We start from the raw sequence: 23,117 nt of genomic DNA on the forward strand, positions 1-23,117 counted from the left end.
TGCTGAAAGATCTACTTTCAGCGAATAATGAAGTGTAGTTCATGACACCCCATATTTTTTCGGAAGATGACAGGGTTATCTTCTCATATTATGCTCACATAGAGCTTTCTTGAGTGTGTCCTGGTCATATTTGTTTTCAGTTTTCCACTTGTAATTTAGAACCATTTAACTGATAATAAATAGGAAACTAAAATGTACGAGAGTCACTGCTGTGAAAAAGAGATTGTGGAAAACATTCACAAGAGATTGAAAAAGGTGTATGGAGATGCAGCTGTCGATAGCAGTACGGTTAGTGGGTGGGCAAGCAGATTATCTGGTGAAAGAGGACACGCCAATATTCGGGATACTCCTTGCAGCGGCAGACCCTGCACTGCACGAAGCCTTGACTATGTGCAGCGCGTTGACACCATGATTGTGGCTGACAAACGAGTAACAGTGAAAGAATTGTCACTCCAAGATGAAATAGGAGAAGCAACTCTGTGCAGAATATTGAAAGGTTTGTGCCAGGTGGGTTCCGAGGATGGTGACAGAAGTCTACACAGGAACCCGGAAAACAGTGTTCAGCAAACATTTGGACAAGTATGACAGTGGTGGAGATGACTTTCTTGCAAGAATTGTGATAGGAGATGAAACATGGCTCTACCATTTTGAACCGGAGACAAAGAGGCAGACAATGGAGTGGCATCATGCAAATTCACCAAATAAAAAGAAATTCGAAACTGCGTCTTCAACAGAAAAAGTTATGGCTACTGTGTTTTACGATTCAGAAGGGCTCTTGCTTGTGGACATCATACCACACGGAACCACCATTAATTCTGATGTGTATGTGTCAACTGTCAAGAAACTTCAAGCTCGACTGAGTCCTATTCGACCACATTGGGAGAAGCAGGGTGTTCTGCTATTACACGACAACGCACTGCCACATGTGAGTCACAAAATCACAAACCAGATCAGAAAACTCGGATGGGCAACAATGAAACCTCCGCCTTACAGTCCTGATATGGCACCATGCGATTATCATCTCTTTGGTAAACTGAAAGAATCCCTTCGCGGAACGAGTTTTGAAGATGAAGACTCTCTCGTGCATGCTGCTAAAGAGTGGCTCAAACGTGGTGGTCCAGACTTTTATCGTGCAGATATACAGGCCCTTGTTCCAATGTGGAGTAAGGCAGATGAAAAGGATAGGGATTATGTGGAAAAGTGTCATTTTGTTCCTAAAGGATGTATCTACGTTCTGTGAAAATAGTTTAGCTGTAGGATAAAAATGTAATTTTTAAATTTTATGCATTACTTTTGGAGTGACCCTCGAATAATTGCTTTAAATTACTTTAATTGTCATAATTACTTATTTTATATAGTTAACAAACAATAAGGAAACCCTATCTTCTTCCTCTTTTCCATCGGGCAAGATCGGCAGCTTACTGCCGAAGTTGCCCCAATTGGCAAGAAAAAAATTATTAATCAGTACCCTTAGTAGGGGCTTGCAACCAGCTGGCCAAGCTCATAGTCTGATACAGATTTAGTCGTTCTAAATTATGATGCCACTCACTAATATCGTCAATGTTATTGTTACTGGTTCTTTAAGACATTCAATATCATAATTACAATAAACCCTGAGTTAAAAAAATATATTTACCTGTCAGATCTGCAACTATCTCTCCATACCACACAAGCGTTATTCACAGCAAGCGGTCATGTTTTCTCAATACACTTCTCCCTCTAAACAAGCCCCTATTTGCTCAGGTCTTCGAAACAAATGTTAAGACGAAGTTGTCCCTAATGCCGAACTTGCCCCCCCCTAAACTCCGACGGATAGGCCTAAACAAGTATTAAACTGACAGGCTGCAGAGGCTGATTGCATAACCACAGGCAAACCTTAGTTTGTAGACAATGACGTTGAGAACAGAGCCCTCCTTCGGTTTTCTATTACAAAAGTAAGTTATCTATTTGGTATTACTTGTGAAACAGAAATAATGATCAAAGCCATTCCGTCATATTTTGTAAGTTCATATGTGCAGGATTTGACCTATACGAAATATTGCGACATCGATATGCACTTTCATATCATTATGAGTTGAGACCTAACTTCGACACAATACAACAACGCTGAAGTGTACCTCTTACAATTTGGATAAAGTCCTTCCCATTACACATAAAAATAAGTAGCAAATATATTAGAACTCCGAACTGTAACACTGTTCCAGGATATGTAGCGTAATGTATTCCTCACAGAATGACAAAAAGTAAACTTGAAATTCATACAAAGAACTGGAATGAATAAGAGAACTAAAATAACCATTAATGTTATTCCTAAGGATGGAAAAAAAGAATCGCTGGGGCAGATATTCACAAAGTCGCAATATTTTTCGTGAAAAAGACGTAGGAATTATTTTTAATAAATTTGTTATATTTGATGGGTTAAATGGGTTAAATACCCGGTGGCAGTGGTAACTAATTACACTCAATAATGACAATTAATAATAAACACAATTAATAATAAATACAATTAATAATAAATGAATAATAATAGCAATAATAATAATAATAACAATAGTATAATAATATTAACAAGGAGCATCCTAAATTAAATGAAGCACGACCACGTAAAATAATATTTAAAGTAAATCTAATTTGTATCTTAACCCTAAGTCCGAACTAAAATCCACGAGTATGATATGTTCATACATGCACAAGTACCCGCTGTCAACTCACTGCACTGGAATTACGACACATATCACTGACACTATCCTGATTTCACTAACACTTTAAAAACATTTCACTGTTCAAATACCTTGCACTACGATTATAAACTATAAAACTTCACTGACACAAACACACTTCACTGACACAACACACTTCTTCATTGATACAACACTTCAAATAACAAAAGATCACCTACACCTTTTAAATAATGTGCATAATATACTACCGTCTATTATTAAAGTCCTTAAGCCTATTTTTAAATACATTTTTGGTTATTGGTAAAGCCTTTAGTAAGTCTGCAGGTAAAGCATTCCAGTTTCTGATAGTACGATTGAGAAAAGAAAACTTTCCAGTGTCCGTCCTCTGTCTTCTTTCTCTTAATTTATGTGAGTGGTCGTTTCCTGAAAAGGAATTTGGCGGTTGCAACCTATTTTTGTCTCTCCAGCCAGGCTCGCCTCTGTATGTTTTGAACATTGCGCATAATCGAATTCGCGTTCTCCTGTCCGTGAGTGTGTCCCATTTTAATGTTGAATTATTGCGATAACACTTGAGAGCCCTTTTTTAATCTTTTCTAATGCCTTAATATGTTCTAATATGTAAGGATCCCAATAAGCAGCATCATATTCCATTACTAGACGAACTGGTGACTTATATGCAATCTCTTTGGATTTATCAGAAACTTTTCTTAGTACCCTCGTGTAACGCTCTCCATGCTTTCCCTGCTGTGTCAGAACCTAACATATTCCCCCCAGTCGAGATCGCTCCTAAAAGTTATTCCTAGGTAGGCTATTTACATTTGGTAACTTCCGGAATGGTTTCACCCCCTAACGTATTCGATGCGATTATTTTATTTCTTTTTCTTGTAAAACTGACACTTAGCTCTTTATAGAATTTATTTTCATTTTGTTGGCCATTGCCCAATCGTTTATTCTATTGAGGTCATTCTGAATAAAAGCAGTGTCTTCATAACATGTTATTTCCCTATATACGATATGTAATTATCCGCGAATAAGCGAAGTCTGGACAGGATGTTAACTGGCAGATCATTTACAAAAGCCAGGAATAGAAAGGGCCCCAAAACACTCCCCTGTGGGACTCTAGAAGTAATTTCTATTGGACTCGATAATTCCTCCCCCATTCGTACTCTCTGAGTGCGACAAGTTAAAAATTCCTTGATCCACTGTAGCATTCTGAAGTCAACCCCCTTTGATTGTAGTTTAACCAACAATATGTCGTGTGGAACTACATCGAATGCGCGTGAAAAATCAATAATCACTGCATCTACTTGGCTATTTGAATCTATTCCGTCTGATAAATCCTGACGTACAGTTACTAATTCACTCTCACATGAGTAGCCTCCCCGAAACCCATGCTGACAATTATGTACCAATTCGAATCATTCCAATGCTGCCTTAGATATGCTGAAATCTAGTGCTCCATCTGTTTGCAAAGCACAGAGATGAGGATGACTGGTCAGTAATTTTTTGTCTCTGAGCTAGACCCCGAAATTGGCATCCCTATTGCATCTTTTCAATCTCGCGGGACATTGCCATTGTTTATTGATAATTCAAATATACGCACTAGATAGGGACAAAAGTGACTATTAGTTTAAGAGATATTGCTACACATAAAATACGATAGGCCTAGGACTATGCCAAAAACCACATTTTTGTTACCAGGATTACTGAGAACTTTCATGAAATGTATGCATCTGAAGACCGATTCTTTTATAAAATAACATTTTTTTTTTATTTCGTACAACGAGAAATAAAGAACTGTACATGGACAGGCGAATAGGCAGCATTAGGAAGGCACTTTCAATATCAAGATTTAAAACGTGTATATCTTTCAAAATCTTTTATGTTAACTTCGTGTAGTCTCATTATAATAAATCTATAGTGTATAGGCCTTACTTACTTACAAATGGCTTTTAAGGAACCCGAAGATTCATTGCCGCCCTCACATAAGCCCGCCAGCGGTCCCTATCCTGTGCAAGATTAATCCAGTCTCTACCATCATACCCCAAATCCCTCAAATCCATTTTAATATTATCCTCCCATCTACGTCTCGGCCTCCCTAAAGGTCTTTTTCCCTCCGGTCTCCCAACTAACACTCTATATGCATTTCTGGATTCGCCCATACGTGCTACATGCCCTGTACATCGCAAACGTCTGGATTTAATGTTCCTAATTATGTCAGGTGAAGAATACAATGCGTGCAGTTCTGTGTTCTGTAACTTTCTCCATTCTCCTGTAACTTCATCCCGCTTAGCCCCAAATATTTTCCTAAGCACCTTATTCTCAAACACCCTTAACCTATGTTCCTCTCTCAGAGTGAGAGTCCAAGTTTCACAACCATATAGAACAACCGGTAATATAACTGTTTTATAAATTCTAACTTTCAGATTTTTGGACAGCAGAATGGATGATAAGAGCTTCTCAACCGAATAATAACAGGCATTTCCCATATTTATTCTGCGTTTAATTTCCTCCTGAGTGTCATTTATATTTGTTACTGTTGCTCCAAGATATTTGAATTTTTCCACCTCTTCGAAGGATAAATCTCCAATTTTTATATTTCCATTTCGTACAATATTCTGGTCACGAGACATAATCATATACTTTGTCTTTTCGGGATTTACTTCCAAACCGATCGCTTTACTTGCTTCAAGTAAAATTTCCGTGTTTTCTCTAATCGTTTGTGTATTTTCTCCTAACATATTCACGTCATCCGCATAGACAAGAAGCTGATGTAACCCGTTCAATTCCAAACCCTCCCTGTTATCCTGAACTTTCCTAATGGCATATTCTAAAGCGAAGTTAAAAAGTAAAAGTGATAGTGCATCTCCCTGCTTTAGCCCGCAGTGAATTGGAAAAGCTTCAGATAGAAACTAGCCTATACGACTCTGCTGTATGTTTCACTGAGACACATTTTAATTAATCGAACTAGTTTCTTGGGAATACCAAATTCAATAAGAATATCATATAATACTTCCCTCTTAACCGAGTCATATGCCTTTTTGAAATCTATGAATAACTGATGTACTGCACCATTATACTCCCATTTTTTCTCCATTATCTGTCGAATAAAAAAAATCTGATCAATAGTCGATCTATTACGCCGACAGTAGGAAATTAAATAATCATAAGTGAGATAATTATAAATTAACATACGATGAACCTTCGTTTCCTGAATTGCACAAAAAAGCAGCGGTTAACTCATGTGAAATAAATGAGTTTATGATAAAGTAAGAGGCTGAGTCAAAAAGTAACCTTAATGTAGACTATAAAAAATCAGGCTTGCGTAGCAGATTACACACACACGCGCGCGCGCGCACGCACGCACGCACGCACGCACACACACACTCTTTAAAAATGGTCGCCAGACTTTTAAAAATAGCGAGAGGGGGCTAAATATAGAACAAAATGTTAAACAAATGTATCAGGTAAATATTTTCGTAAAACTAGCCTATATGTGAAGGGTTCAGTACCATAGTGGGCCAAGAGCCATTTACTAAAACCGTAGAAAACAAGGGTTAAAATGAAGTTAACTTATACTATAATTCAATGGAAACATATAGCAAGTAATATAAAGTATACACATTCCAACTAAATTATATGTCAATCTTCATTAAACTATGGTATTCACTTAACTTTCACCCTTGCTTTCTCCGTTTTTAATAAATGGCGCTTGGCCCACTATGGCTCTGAACTCTTCACATAATTATGGCTATTTAGGACAAAATCTCAGTCCCTTAAACTAATAATATAGCTACAGGACATGGACAACAGAATAAATCAATTCAATTTCGTGTTTTAAATAATAAACCTAAGTATCTATATCTGGAACTTGCTCTTGATCTTCTCGTCACAATTGTGGCAAGAGAGTTTCAATGCAAATATTCGTCATTGTCAACCACAATACTATGTTTTCATTTTCCTCCTATCTATCTCTGTCCTCATACATCAGAACGTACTTAGAGAGCTACACTTAGTGTCATCACAAGATTACTTCCTGTCGAAAGAACCGTAGGGTGTGGAACATATATAAAGGCTCGTGTGGGCGGTGTGCACCCGATGACACTGGGAGCCGCTACCGGAAACGAGCATTAGCTTCAATTTTTCAGAGCTGCCCCTAGGCGAATTCGCACGTCCTTCCCTCCCTCATCTCATAACTCTATGCGTTTTATAACAGCGTGGCACTTAAAATCTCATCACAACAGCAAATAAGTCGCTTGTCATTACCAGAAAAGTAGTAATTTCCGCACGCAGTAGTTACACACTTAAAAAATGTCTCTGGGAAAGGTGAACGCTAGGGTCTTCTGTCCACTCTTTACGGAGAACAGCCAGTCTCGAATGTGATTGACACGCTCGGGTTGCTTACTGCCTCGGCGGCGCTCGTCGAAGAAATTTATCAATTTATGAGACTTTTTAATAACATCTATGTACGCTGATGACACTATAATTTACTGCACCAAAACTCATCAAAACGAAGCTATTGCCGCCATTCAAAGACATGTGAGTTTCATTGAACGATGGTTCCTGTGTTGGAGAATACAAATCAATCCTGACAAGTGCGAACCCATAATTTTCACAAAGAGCACCAAAAAACCTGACAGTAAACTTACATTATATGGTCAGTCTCTACAATATGTTGATCCAGTTAATTATTTAGGAGTCATTCTTGACAAACGCCTACTCTGGACACAACATATCAAATCCACTACTGCTAAAGCTACTGCAAATTTATCCATTACTACGATCTCCAGTGCTCAGATTGAAACAGAAGACGAATCTTTATCGACAATTAATTCTTCCTATTCTGACTTATGCTTCTCCTGCCTGGTTTTATGCACCTCGGACTACCCTCAAGCCACTCCAAACAACGCAAAACAGAGCTCTCTGGATCATCCATGCCTGGGATTGGTTTACCAGCAACATACAAGTCCATGAAGATCTACAGGTTGACTATCTCCACACTCATCTTCTACAAGCTACAAGTCACTTCTACCAGAAACTTCACTCCAGTAACAACCCATTCATCTCATCATTAGGAAGTTATGATCCTCGGCAGTTCACCAAATTCAGGACACCAAAATCTATCATTAATCCTTAGACTTATAGTTTATTGACTAGTTTTTCTTTACTCTCATTCTGATGGAATCACCACTGAATCTTGATTTAATGGTTTTCTCCCACTTACTTTCCTCTAATGTTGTTCAGTTTATATGCGTAGGCAAAAAACCTAGTGGTTTTGACACTACTTCTTTTTCAATTATGCATTTAAATAAAAATAAAAATTTCTAATATTGTTACATTTATTGTTCCTGTAAATGTGAATTTGTAGTGAATAGTGAAAAAAAGTGCGCAGTAAATGGACAGCAACAATTCCAATCTCATATGTCACCGTTTGCATGCATCGCGGGATCAGAATGACAAGGTTCTATCTGACATTTTTAGCAAAATTGAGTTTTTTGTTGCATTGAATTCTGCTACTTCACAGCTCTTTACCATATAAATCATATGTTGGTATCTCAATTATTGTTCGTGATAAAGTTAGTTTGAAAAAGTTCTTATCTGCATTGATTTTATTAACAACCAAACTTTTAAAATGCTCTCCTGTAAAATTTACTAAACACTAGATAGAACTTGTCATTCTGAACCCTCGGTATGTCTACTTATAAAAGTGACGACTAGTGTTCATAGATAGAAGAATAACTGTTAGTGGGTGTGTTTATAATAAAGGGTGCGTCAGAAAGAACGGATGGATTTCAAACATTCGATACGCAACGAGGAGAGAGATATAGTGAGGGGGACCACGACTGTTGGGTCAGCCAGAGAATGCAGTTTCAGTTGAGAATATGGTGTTGGTCTGGTGTACAACGTGCTTTCATCGTAGAGACATTTTTGAAAAATGAAGAGTCTGTGATCGCCACTCAGGACTCATTTCGACATCGGATGTCACGCTAGGATTCCAACTCGGAATACAATTTTGCTGTGGGTGGCTTCATTTCGTATCACAGGTTCAACATTAAAGAAGAAATCACCTGGACGAAATTCTATTGCACTGAGATTGTTCGAGGCTACGGTAAGATCTCGCGCCCTGCGACTTCTTTCTTTGGGACCATTTGAAGGCGTAAACATCGATCACATACACTGGACGAACTGAAGACAGCGATTCGTGAAGAAATCGTGGCAATTGCACCAGCTATGACTGTGAAAGTGATGGCGAACATCAGAAAGCGCCTCGATGCCTGTATTGAAAGCCAAGGACATCATATGGATTATGTTGTTTTCCATAAATAAACTGCATGTATTGGTGAATATGTTGATAACAATAAATTTTTGATTTGATGAATCTTTACAATTTTCTTTCTGACGCACCCTGTATTTACCAGTAAGAATAAACTAGACTAGAGGTACAAGCTTCCTGAATTCGGCTTATAAAATGTGCAGTAAAAGAATTAATAAAGAGGTCCAGACTGTATCGGATGTTATTTTTACTTGAAGGACATTACAACGTACTTGTTTTCTTCTTCGGATGTGTTCGCTGAGAAAGAACAACATGATACCCCTCTTTTTATGGAGCCAGTGCGTCCTGAGTGTGACTGACACGCTCAGGTTGAATACCATGCACACCCGCGACATCGCTTGTCTCTTTGTTAACAATGCGAAGTGAACACATCGCAGTTCTCCTACTTTCCCATACAAATTACACAGGTCAAGGTGAAGGGCAACAGTTACAATGGTTTTGTGTGTTTTAGTAAAAGAAACGTCTGAGGTGACTACAGCACTACACAAATCTATCTGCAAGTGAACCTGCAGCGTTGTAATGCGGCTTTTGCTGAACTTCCTTCCAAACTAGCACGATATAGACAGAAACGATGACATGGCTAATAGTGATAAATGAAAAGATAGAATGAGGGAGAAACGAAGTACTTATTGAGAGCCTACCTCACTTTCTTTCCATCACCAATATCACATGATCTGCATCAACAGTAGACCAACCTATGTTAGTAATTCCCAAATCACATATTTATCTCTATATAAATTCTCGTGCTTTTCCTATGAATTGGAATTAATTAATTAATTAATTAATTAATTTATTTATTTATTTATTTATTTGTTTATTTGTCTATTTGTTTATTTGTTAATTTATTTATTTATTTATTTATTTATTTATTTAATGTGACAGGATTAAGGCCATAAGGCATTCTCTTCCATCCTACGAGATAGCACTTACTTACTTACTTACAAATGGCTTTTAAGGAATCCGAAGGTTCATTGTCGCTCTCATATACGCTCGCCATCGGTCCCTATCCTGAGCAAGATTAATCCACTCTCTATCATCATATCCCACCTCCCTCAAATCCATTTTAATATTATCCTCTCATCCACGTCTCGGCCTCCCCAAAGATCTATTTCCCTCCTGTCTCCCAACTAACACTCTATATCCTTTTCTGAATTCGCCCATATGTGCTACATGCCCTGCCCATCTCAAACGTCTGGATTTAAGGAATTGATGTTCCTAATTATGTCAGGTGAAGAATAAAATACGTGCAGTTCTGCGTTGTGTAACTTTCTCCATTCTCCTGTAACTTCATCCTTCTTATTCCTAAGAACCTTATTCTCAAACACCCTTAATCTCTGTTCCTCTCTCAGAGTGAGAGTCCAAGTTTTACAACCATAAAGAACAACCGGTAATAGGCCTATAACGGTTTAAAAAATGTTAACTTTCAGATTTTTTGACAGCAGACTAGATGACAAAATCTTCCCAACCGAATAATAACAGGCATTTCCCATATTTATTCTGTGTTTAATTTCCTCCTGAGTGTCACTTACATTAATTGTTACTGTTGCTCCAAGATATTTGAAATTTTTCACCTCTTCGAAGGATAAATCTCCAATTTTTATATTTCCATTTCGTAATATATTCTGGCCACGAGACATAATCATATACTTTGTCTTTTCGGGATTTACTTCCAAACCTATCTCTTTACTTGCTTCAAGTAAAATTTCCGTGTTTTCCCTAATCGTGTGTGGATTTTCTCCTAACATACATAGCACACATAAGTAAAAACGAATACGAATACTAACAAAAATAATACTACAAATTAAATTAAAGCCGTATAGAATGTCAACGGGGAAAGGAACTGGCCATCCAACCCAATTATTTCCTGGCCTGCGTATTTTTGTAAAGCCACCAGCTTACCTCAGTCAGCAGACTCACTTGCCTGATGATCCTTAGCTGAGCTCGGGCTTGGGTGAGATTCCAGTTTGGACTGATTACCTGGCTGGGTTTTTCTGAGGTTTTCCCCAACCGTAAGGCGAATGTCAAGTAATATATGGCGAATTCTCGGCGTTACCTCATCTCGCCAAGAGTTGTATAACTCTTGACTTGTTCCATACCTTAAAACTTCAGCGCGAATGTAAGATCTATGAAATACAATAAATGAAATAGCTATTCCTAGTACAGACTACGAAGGCCGAGGGAGTAGCAGGAGGTTAAGACTTCCAGTTTTTCAGACGATTGGCTCTATTGGAAGCAGAGATCTCAGTCCTATGTGCCTGTCGCCTTTACCCCAAAGCAAATAGTCTACCCTCATACTTCTCCATAATCCTATCGGGTTCGATTCCGCAACCTTTCGGCTTGTGTACAATGCCTTAACCGCGACAACACCGCGCTTCCGCTACTATGGAGATCACTTATTTCTTACAGTCTTCATCTATGTACGAACCTCAAAGGGTACTTCTACGTGATATTTGGGGAGGCTTCGTTATTGCAGTTATTTTTAGGGCAGTGACATCGGTATATCTGTATTAGTCTAAGGTGAACATAAGACGCCGGTCAGAATGTAATCGGCGTTTCAAGTACAGGCAGCGGAAGCGAATTTGACACACGCCTAAGCAAGAACGTTCCGTGTTTGTATACGATTATTGCGTGTTATAAAATTAAGACAATACAGTCATTGTATATAAGGGTTAATACCGGAAAGGTCTAAAATGCTTTTGAGATTGAGAATAATTGTTGGAAATCATACTTAAATTTGTCACAAAATGGTAAAACATAGGTCAGAATTTTTTTGAGTTCCGCATTACAGTTTTAGAATGCCGAAAATGTATAGTCTATGGCGTACAATTTTGCTTTCCCTATATTTAACTGTTACATTTAGGCCTATCACATCTGGCGAATCCAGAAATGCATATAGAGTGTTAGTTGGCAGACCGGAGGGAAAAAGACCTTTGGGGAGGCCCAAGATAGGGGCCGATGGCGGGCTTATGTGAGGGCGACAATGAACCTGCGGATTCCTTAAAAGCCATTTGTAAGTAAGTAAGTATTCCATATCTTACTTTCCATGCATGTTGTTCGCCTGGTTTCGGTTCCTGCTGCAATGAACAACAACATTCATTTTCAAATAAAAATGACGGCCGAGTGTCGGATAGTATTACCTTGTATGCGGAAAAGCTGCGTTCTACATTGGCTGAAATCAAGGGCACATATGTAAAATATTTCACATCATCCATTTCATTTCTACATCAAGTTTATAATAATCGCACTTGTCATCTGATAAAACTTTTGCTATTTTGCATAATGAATTGAAATCACCATTTTTTGTATTACTGTGTAATGTAGAAATGAAATTGATAATATGAAATATTTTAATGCGCCCTTGGTTTCAGCCGATGTTGAACGCAGTTTTTCCGCATACCAGGTTATATTCTCCGACACTCGGCGGTCATTTTCATTTGAAACTTTGAAAATGAATGTTGTTTGTTTATTGCAGCAGGAACCGAAACTAAGCGAAAAACATGCAAGAAAAGTAAGGTACAGAATTGATGTCATAAATAATTAACGTTACATTTAAATATAGAAAAAGCAAAATTGTACACCATATACGTTTTCGGCATTCTAAAACTGTAATGCAAAACTCTAAATATACATAAAAAAATCTTTTCAGACTTATGTTTTACCAAATTTGTGACAATTTAAGTATGAATTATAACGATTATTCTCAACCTCACCAGCATTTTAGACCTTTCCGATGTTAACCCTTATATACAATAATTGTATTGTCTTGATTTTATAATACGCAATAATTGTATAAAAACACGGAACGTGCTTTCTTAGGTGTGTCAAATTCGCTTCCGCTGCCTGTACTTGAAACACGTCGATTCCTTCTGTCCGGGGCTCGTATGTTCACCTCAAACTAATATAAATAAACCGATGTCACGGCCCCTGTTATTTCGGATAAAATTCTATTGCTTTTTGAGGAATATGAATTCGTAGTACTTGGAAAGAGATCTATTAGATTACTAAACACACGCTTTAATTTAACAAGGTAATGGGTAAATTTTGATCGTGTCATTTCTTTCAGAAACTACACACATTTATCAACGGTGCTCTTTAAACATTGGGTCTCGAGTTACAATAGGATCTATACACTGCTTTAAGTAAATGAACCATTTAATACTTCTTCTTATGTGAGAAAGAACTGAAATGTAGTACCTACCTACGTTAACGTGTACTGCTCCGTACTCCGTTTCAGCCGATCGATGAATTCAGTCTTTTGAATTCGAATTGCCTGTAGGTAATGAACTGTCCAGAAAATGGATCGAGAAAAGAAGCGGTTGAGTGGCAGTCATTTTCATTCAGAAAGAATAGGAACATATAAAACGTTCCATTAGGCGCGATTAGCAGAGAAAGCCTGTTTCAAAACGGAGTCATTGAATGAATGTGGTAATAATGCGATAGAAAAAAAAAACATCCATTTTCATAAGGTGTATTCGATTTGTTATGTGTAACGATATTCAATTTTGTTACAGTTATACGTTGGTAGTATAATACATTCTACGTAGGCATACAATATCGACGCTAAGTGTTAGTTATTAAATCGTGGCTCGCGACCCCCTAAATGTAGCATAATGTCAAAAAAGAAATAGGCATCAAAACAAAGGCAAGTTATAAGGGCCACACAACAGAACGTTTAGAGTAAAAAAAAATAAATTAATAATCTCTTCATTTGAAAAACCCAAAGTGATACTTGTAGCGGACGACGCAATTGGAGATTTTCTCGGACTTCTCCCGTTTCTTCATTTATAGAGATTAACTTCATTCAGGGCGATTTCCACTCAGTTCCCATCTTCATATTATTTCTCCGCTTACTGGTTGATGACAAGCGGAGGGGGCTGATCTAGGAACATGTTTAGATACCTGCATTGAAACTGGATACACAACGAACCTTAGTATAGTCGACTAGTGTGGATGGAATTGCGCCTAAACTGTGATTAGCATAATAATTTGTATACGTTGAGTGTAGTATTGTAGATTCACCACTGTTGCGCTCGTACACCTATTTTAAGTTATTACCACGACCTAGTACAGAAGACTGAAGACGGTCGCCCATTCTTAAAGGATTAGCGGCCTCATTATATTATTACTACTATTAATAGTATTAGTATGGAGAAAATTACACAACACAACTGTACGCATTGTATTCTTCACCCAACCTAATTAGGAACATTAAATCCAGACGTTTGAAATGGGCAGGGCATGTAGCACGTATGGGCGAATCCAGAAATGCATATAGAGTGTTAGTTGGGAGGCCGGAGGGAAAAAGACCTTTGGGGAGGCCAGGACGTAGATGGGAAGATAATATTAAAATGGATTTGATGAGGTGGGATATGATGATAGAGACTGGATTAATCTTGCTCAGGATAGGGACCGATGGCGGGCTTATGTGAGGGGCGGCAATAAACCTCCGGGTTCCTTACAAGCCATTTGTATGTAAGTAAGTAATGTCATCATACACAGATTTTTCGTACCAGGACATATGCATAAAGAAACTCATCATTCCCTCATTTTTTGATTTCCATAGCCTATACTCTGTGTAAATAAACAGCAAAAAAATAGACGAATTTCTAACGACAAAGGCTCAAGAATTTTCAGGTAAACTTCAAACATGACATTTAACAAATCCTGAAAAAATGACATCTTAATAAAATTTGCAGAGCTTTAATAACAAACATAAAATGTCATTTTTCTCAACATAAACTTCGGTCGGAATCTGCCGTTATTAGTCTATTCTCACAGTCTCAATTGTAAAATATACGTAACTGTTAGGAGATAAAACTGTAAATAACTAATCGATAATTGATGATAAATTGATAAGACTTATAGAAAACCCATTTTCATCACCTTTGAATTTCTTGCTACCGGTACCGAGTACTTCAAAAACCTTAAAATAATATACACTCTAGCAAATAAATCACACTGTCAGCTGGAAAGAAGTTTTTGGGTTTTGGCTGCTGCAAACAAGTAGGCCTAGACATGAAACAACTCCCAGCTGTCTCTCTCTGCTTGAAACAAACAAATCATCTTGTTTGCATAGTGTGTTCATGTGAGAGGCTGTAACTGCTTATCAAGGGCTGGATGGTTCTGGAAAACCGTCTGAGTCAGTTTCAATGAGCCCTAACGCTGTTGAAAGCAAATATGTAGCAACAAGAACACCTTAACATAGTAGATCAGCTTGCACATAAGTTTGACATCTTTCAGCAGAAGTAGATCTTAATAATGAATACATAAAGAGCCTTTATTATAATTTTTATATAGGCCTAAACTATTTTTATGGAATGAAGTTACCTACTATTTTTACAGATAAAATAAATTACTCTTACATAGTAGATACGTTGCGGTGTAAGCCATTCGATATCTCATCAAACCTACTTGCGCGTCAGGAGAAGAAGAAAATGGACTGAGAAGCTTCCCTCCCTCACTAAGCTTCTATTCATAGCAAGCGAGCTCACTTACCCCCACCATAAGGTTCTTACTATATGTTACGGAGCACGCAAGCATTTGATTCATGAGATAAAGAATGGCCTATACAAAAGAGGTTTCCAACTGCGACGTAAATGGCTGATTATACGATGCATCATAAAAATCATATAGATTAACATAATTTTTTATGTAGTCATGTAACTTGAGTGAATTCAGGACGTATGTATTTAATACTTCTTTAATTGTTTCAATTTTCCCTATGGCTGAATATATGGTGTATTGTAATTTTTTTTTTCAAATTTCAAATGCATCGGAAGATGCTATGGCATGGTCAAGTAAATTTATATAATAATACAGAGCAGAACATATAAAACAGAATAATACATCAGACTATATGATGTTTATATTGTGTATACCACTGCCACCGGGTGCTTGCACACTTGCAGTGTAAATACATACATACATACATACATACATACATACATACATACATACATACATACATATATACATACACACATACACACATACATACATACATACATACATACATACATACATACATACATACATACATACATACATACATACATACATACATACATACATACATACATACATACATACATACATACATACATACATACATACATACATACATACATACATACATACATACATACATACATACATACATACATACATACATACATACATTACTTGTGAGAAAATGAACACAAATAAAGCTCCTGGAGAAAATGGCATTACAATGGAAATTTTCCGCCTTGTGTTCAGATCACTACCCAAGACTACCACAGCAATATATAATGGATGTTTACGGACAGGATGTTTCCCCCGGATATGGAAAACAGCGAAGATTATCCCGATCATAAAGCCAGGAAAGGAAAACGCTGATGACATCTCCAAATTTCGACCCATCAGTCTGGTAAACACAATAGCAAAAGTCCTAGAGAAACTGGTCATAGCACGGATTTCGCACCACTTGCATTCTAACAATCTAATGAACACAAACCAATTCGGTTTTACCCCACAGACAGGTACAATCGATGCGCTTATGTGTTTGAAGGAAAATGTACTGCGAAGCATGAAAGACAAAATGCCTGTGGCACTTATCAGCCTAGACGTGAAGGGGGCCTTTGACGCCGCGTGGTGGCCAAGTATTTTGACTTCCTTGAAATCTATGGAATGTCCCAGAAACCTTTACAATATATCTAAAAGCTATCTTAGTGACCGAAGAGCTACACTAACAGTTAACAGCGTCACAGCCAGTAGAGCCCCAAGTAAAGGTTGCCCACAGGGGTCTTGCATTGGCCCAGGCTACTGGAATATACAATATGATTCTCTTCTTAACCTAAATTACAGTAAGAACACTAAGGTAATAGCCTATGCTGATGACCTTCTGATGATTATTCAAGGAAAGAGCCTCCCTGAAGTAGAAAACTATGCTAATATTGAAATTCAAAAGGTAGCAAACTGGGCCAGGAGTAACAAAATAGAATTCAATGACCAGAAATCCAAAGTACTTGTTATTAATGGAAGAAGACGGGTGGGTGAAAGAGGGATTAACATCTACATAAACAACAAGAAGTTAACACAAGAAGATAGCATAAAGTATCTGGGAATTACCATAGACAAAAACTTCAGCTTCACCGAGCACATAGAGAATGTAACTCAAAAATGCATTAAATTAATTCACGCCTTAGGTAAATCGGCAAAAATCAACTGGGGGCTTAATACCGATGTACTAAGAATTATTTACAAAGGGGCAATTCTACCTTTGATTTCATATGGGGCACCGATGTGGATAGAAGCAATGAACAAGTCACACAACTCAGCAAAAATAAAGAGAGTACAGAGATTAATAAACATAAAAATGGCGAGAGCCTACCGAACTGTATCTTACGAAGCACTGTGTATCTTAACTAAGGCTACACCTATCTTAATAGAGATTCACAAGATCGCTAGCTGTTATACATTTAAAACTGGACATCGATTTCAAGGATATGAGATAGATACAGCACTGCATTACACCAAATGGCCGCATCCTGCAGATATAGTTGAATTCAACGACAAGCAAGAAGATATGAACTACACAGTAGAAGTCTTTACAGACGGAAGCAAAAGTAATTCTGAAGTGGGGTCGGGAATTGCTATCTTTATAGACCAAGAGCTCGCACATCAAATGCAATTCAAATTACATGGCCAATGTTCGAACAACCAAGCTGAGCAGATAGCTATTTTGAAAGCACTTGAAAAAATATCCACAATCGACAACCTACAGGATAAGCAGAAGTCAGCTATAATCCATACAGATAGCCTCATAACATTAGATTCGCTACGGAATACCAACAACCACAAAAATATCATTGAAACAATCAGAAAACAGGCCAGAAAAATGAAGGAGCAGAGATGGACTATCCACTACACATGGGTCAAGGCGCATGTCGGTATTGCAGGCAACGAACTAGCAGACAAATTAGCCAAGAGAGCAGCAAGGAATAAAGACCTAGAAGTGTGCTACGAGAGGATTCCTGAAAGTGAGTGGCTAAGAGTACTACAAGAGGAAAGCATGTCTCAATGGGAAAAGGACTGGCAGACAACAACTAAAGGACCAGTCACCAAATCATATTTTCCCAGTATAAAGGACCGACTCCGGGTCAGTATCCCCTTGAATAATAATCTTACGACATTCCTAACCGGCCACGGAAAACTAAGGGCCTACTTCCACCGTTTCCACATATTGGACAGCCCCGAATGCCCTTGTGGGAAGGGCGATCAGACAGCTGAGCATCTAATCTTCCAGTGTGCTATTCTTGATAAAGAAAGAAGTGTGTTCAGAAACAACATCCTAAAACTAGGTGGTCACTGGACTAACACATTGAGTGAACTAATGCTTAAATATAAGAAACAATACATAGAATTTGTTCAATCTGTAAATTTAGAAAAGCTATAACACCAAAAGGAAGAAGAAGAGAGCAAAGAAAGAAACAGAGTTGTAAATAGTGTATACTCGTATAGTAGTGTAATAACAATATAACAAGTGCAATCAGTAGCCATAGTGAAAATTGTGTAACTATATAACACTCATCTCTTAGTAATACTAGCGATATAGCAGTGTATCAAGTATAAACATAAATGGGAAGGAACTAGATAATTATGAACCACACTCAAAGTACATTGAAGCCATATGTGACATTTATCTAATAGTGATTATCTAATAGTAATTTAGAATTGTATCGAATGATCAACAAGGCATGTAGTATTACTAACCTTGTAATGGAACATGCTGTCCAATAAAAAAAAAAATACATACATACATACATACATACATACGTACATATATACATACATACAGAATATAACTACAATAATAGAAATAGAAATAAAATAATACAATCAATATAAAAAGAGAATTCAATAATATTAACAAAATTTGAAGACTGAATGAGCAGTGCTCGTATTCGGTCGCAGTTCAGATATATTATTAATGTAAGGGGAATAAAGAAAATAAAATAAAATAGTAAAAAAAAAACATATTGGTTAACATACTATTTTATATAGTTATGTAATTTGAGTGAATTCAGGAATACAGTATGTAGTTTTAATGTTACTTTAATGTTTTAATTTTTCAGACGTACTTTACACTTTATATTTTAACATGTTTATAATGTGTTCACTAATTTAAATGCTACTTAAAGTGAAGACCTGATGATGTTCCTATGTGAACGAAAACTTCCGTCTGAAGTTGATAAAGAACATTACAGTAGGCCTATATCATTGAATAGTTAATGTAACTGAAAATATATTTAAAAATAGACTAAATGTACTGCTGTAACGGTCTAAACGATAGTACTGGTGATTATTTCAAAATGAATTAATATGCTCGGAATCTCATCATAATAAATAAATAATTTTCTGTCCATGGGGAGGTCTTTCAATGTAAATCCAGCATTCTCCAATCTTTCCTATTTTCTGCCTTCCTCTTAGTCTCCGCTTATGATTGATGTATCTTAATGTCGTCTTTCATCTGAAATCTTCTTCTGCCTCGAACTCTTCTCCCGTTCACCATTCCTTCCATTCCATCCTTCAGAAGGCAGTTTCTTCTCAGCCAGTGATCCAATCAATTCCTTTAACTCTTCCCGACCAGTTTCAGCATCATTGTTTTTTCACCCACTCTATTAGTGCTGCTCATCGGAGTGATTACTACAGCGGAGGAATCGGAGATTACGAATAAAGCTCTCCACCGGTGATTTCCGGTACTATTGTAGGTGGAACAGGGAACATACGGAGGGATGCGGTGGTTCGGAGCGAAGCGAAGTTGGAGGACGTAGAGCTCAAGGACGACCGGCGCGTACGGACTGACGGTAGTTGTGAGTGGAATAGAATGGCACCAAATCGTATATTCGTCGCATGGAAATTCTTTAATTTAGTTGAAGATAATAATAAAATCGCACGCTGTGAACTTTGTAGGCGAATTTACTCCAAGGGTGGCGGTACTTCGAATTTGTTAGACCATTTGAAGCGATCGCAAAATCGCGAACTTGAAGAAAGTAAATAAGTAAATTTAACTGTTCAAAACACTTTTGAACTCTTTTAAAAAACGTGTTTACTTTGATTTATATATAAAAGTTCTAATAAATAATTTCGTCGTTTTGTGTGCAGACAGAGTAACATTGCGAATCATAAACTGAAAAGCAGAATAATTTCAGCAAAAAAGGACCCTCTAAGATTGATCCAGCATATTGTTACGAGATGAAACTCCAAACTTCAGTAATGAGCCACTGACTTGAAATGAAATATGAGTTGGTGATTGTGTTGCCAGAAAAGCCAAACGCTTCTAGGACGCTAACAGGTCCGTATTTGGAAATCTCTATGGCGTGGACCAGATTAGATAGGTTCTATGAGTAGGTCTAAATTTTAAAATGTAGGTATGTAAGTGTTTAGGCTAACATTAAGAGCCGCGGTTGTGGTACTCGTACTTGCTGTCAAAAATAAATTATTACCATTCAGATACACATTGACGGTTAATTAGTGATATCATCGTTTTCGTAGTTTGAAAATTACGCAAAACATTTGATACGATTTTTTAAAACTGCTTTAGTGCTATTGTTCCAAAGGCCCACAGTCTAGAAAAAAAAAGTCTTGAAATTTCTATAAAACGTAACTTTCGAGGCAATAAAAATCATACATAACTTATATGGAATATTTAAAAGGCAACTTGAGTTATTAGATTAAAATATTGAGTTTCATTCTGAAACTAAAGAAACGTGTGGTAATAATATAATTACAATTATCCTTAAGTTGATATCCACTTATATTTTTTATTACAGAGGAAGAGTGACGCGTTTTAGAAGAGGCAGTTCAAATACTGACACCCTTTAACACAATGATCACAATCATGTCTGGTGAAGAATCTTAATAAATTATTTTGGACAGTAAACTTTAACCCATTGATACCACACGTTTCTTTTGTTCCATTCTGAAACTCCCTTAATATATTTTACGTTAAACTAAACCGATTAGAATAATAATTGACAAAAACTGTTTGTGAATAAACGAGTGTTTCCAGGAAAATTATAAATGTTTACATTAGCTACTGAAAAGCTTTACTTCTGCGTTAGTTTTCAGTTAATTTTAATGTTATTAATTTGATCAATGACAAAACTAATACGCCTTTCCACATATACTATGAATTTCAAAACTAGAAAAAAAATCTGTCAGCTAACATAGTACTTCAAGCAAAACAAGAAAAAAAGAAGAGCCGAAGAAAGAGAGAGAGAGAGAGAGAGAGAGAAAGAGAGAAAGAGAGAGGTAAACAAAAAAGAGGAAATGAACAACAAAATATTACACACTTATTTTAAAAGATACGCGGACGTCATCGGACTCCAACCACTACCTGATCCGATTAAAGGAATGCTCAGCGGAAAATGTATGTCTGCGCCACAGCACATATACAACCTGCGCGGCATCAATCGGAGGCAACCGGAGGTCTCCGATTGAAAGCGCACAAACAACCGCTCCGGAGAAAAACCTAATCATAAGCAGCACTGCACTCTATCCAAGACAGCTCCATTTCTTATTCTGTAACCTTAAACATAATTATAGGCCTATATCGATTTTAAATAGCGATTCTCTTAAATATAAAAATGATAGGCCTACTAGAAATGATAGACCTCTAATGTTCTTTTTTTTTTTTTTTTTTTCAACTTTAGACAAAAGTTTTCGCTCATAGTTATAGCTCGTGAAATTTAAAACAATTAATTACATACATATATTTAAATCATACAAATGATAAATTAATTAGAATACAGATATTACTTTCTGACATAACAAAGAATGCATTTATTAGTGCAACACAAGAAACGAAAGTTTGTTATTTGGGTACTGTACGTAGCAAATGATTTCATATTCATAGATATCCTGTAAACAGAAGAAAATGAACAATGTGAATGTTATTGTCAAAATTTTATTGCCACATGTTGCATCAAATGGCCTGTCATATTGGTGACTCCACTTCGTCCTTCTTTTCTAAATTTAGTTTCGGTCCAAGACTTTATAATAAAATTACAAACCATTTTCCAAATTTAAAACATTTTAAAACTGAACCTTTTAAAAAATAAATATATGAAATTATTCATTAATATATAATATTAACAAATGTATGTATTTTTTACCTTTTTATTTCTATCGACTATATTCATGTTTTTATTGAATATCACTGGCTTCTGTCCGATTGTCAATTTATATTAGATGTGTTTTATCTCTCTCTTTTTCTCTTTCTTCTTTTTCTTCTTCTTCTTTTCTTTTGCTTTTGTGAGTTATTTATCGGTTTGCATTAAGTTAATTACTGTATTTAGTAAACTTACTGTCTTTGTAACATCATTTGAACATCATTAATCACCATCTCTATTCATTTTTATAATATTCAATGTATATTATTCATTTTCAATAAATTTTTATCGTTTTGATAGCTACCAAATATTGTCGCAGAATATTCTTTTTTAAAATTTCATTATGTATTTTTTAACATTAATTTACATTTTCTTGTTTCTTCATTTGAATTGATTAGGATGCCGATATTTTAAATCCAAAATTTGGACGGCTATCATTTCGATGATATTCTCTCCCCTATTGGCTAAGACCACATCGCACACGAGCCTGGCTCTTACGGTAGTGGCTAGAAACATTTTTGTTTTAAATTTTAATTTGTACTTAGTAACTAAATAAATAAATAAGTAAATAAATAAATAAATAAAAGACAGACTATAAGTAAAAAAGTATCTAATAGGCCTATAGTTTACATCACTATCATGCTGGAATAATTTGGTATCATGCACAACCTTTGCTTTCGTACATGCAGATATTCACTGTACCATCTGGGGTCTCGGTGCGTTTCTTGACGTACATCTATCTCTACATGACGGTGACAGCAAGACACTGTGTATAAAGTAGCATACAAACATTGACGAGCGACGCCATTGTGCAGAGTGCCGCAACAAAAGAAAGCCTTTGTAACAAAATAGAATCGGTTTCCGATGCGCCGTCTCTTCTACTGCAATATATGTTATTGACTGCAGACTCCGGAAGACCCCACAACCACCACATGTCATATAGTTTGA

This window comes from Periplaneta americana, chromosome 1, assembly GCF_040183065.1.
Source record: "Periplaneta americana isolate PAMFEO1 chromosome 1, P.americana_PAMFEO1_priV1, whole genome shotgun sequence".
In the NCBI taxonomy this organism is placed as follows: domain Eukaryota; kingdom Metazoa; phylum Arthropoda; class Insecta; order Blattodea; family Blattidae; genus Periplaneta; species Periplaneta americana.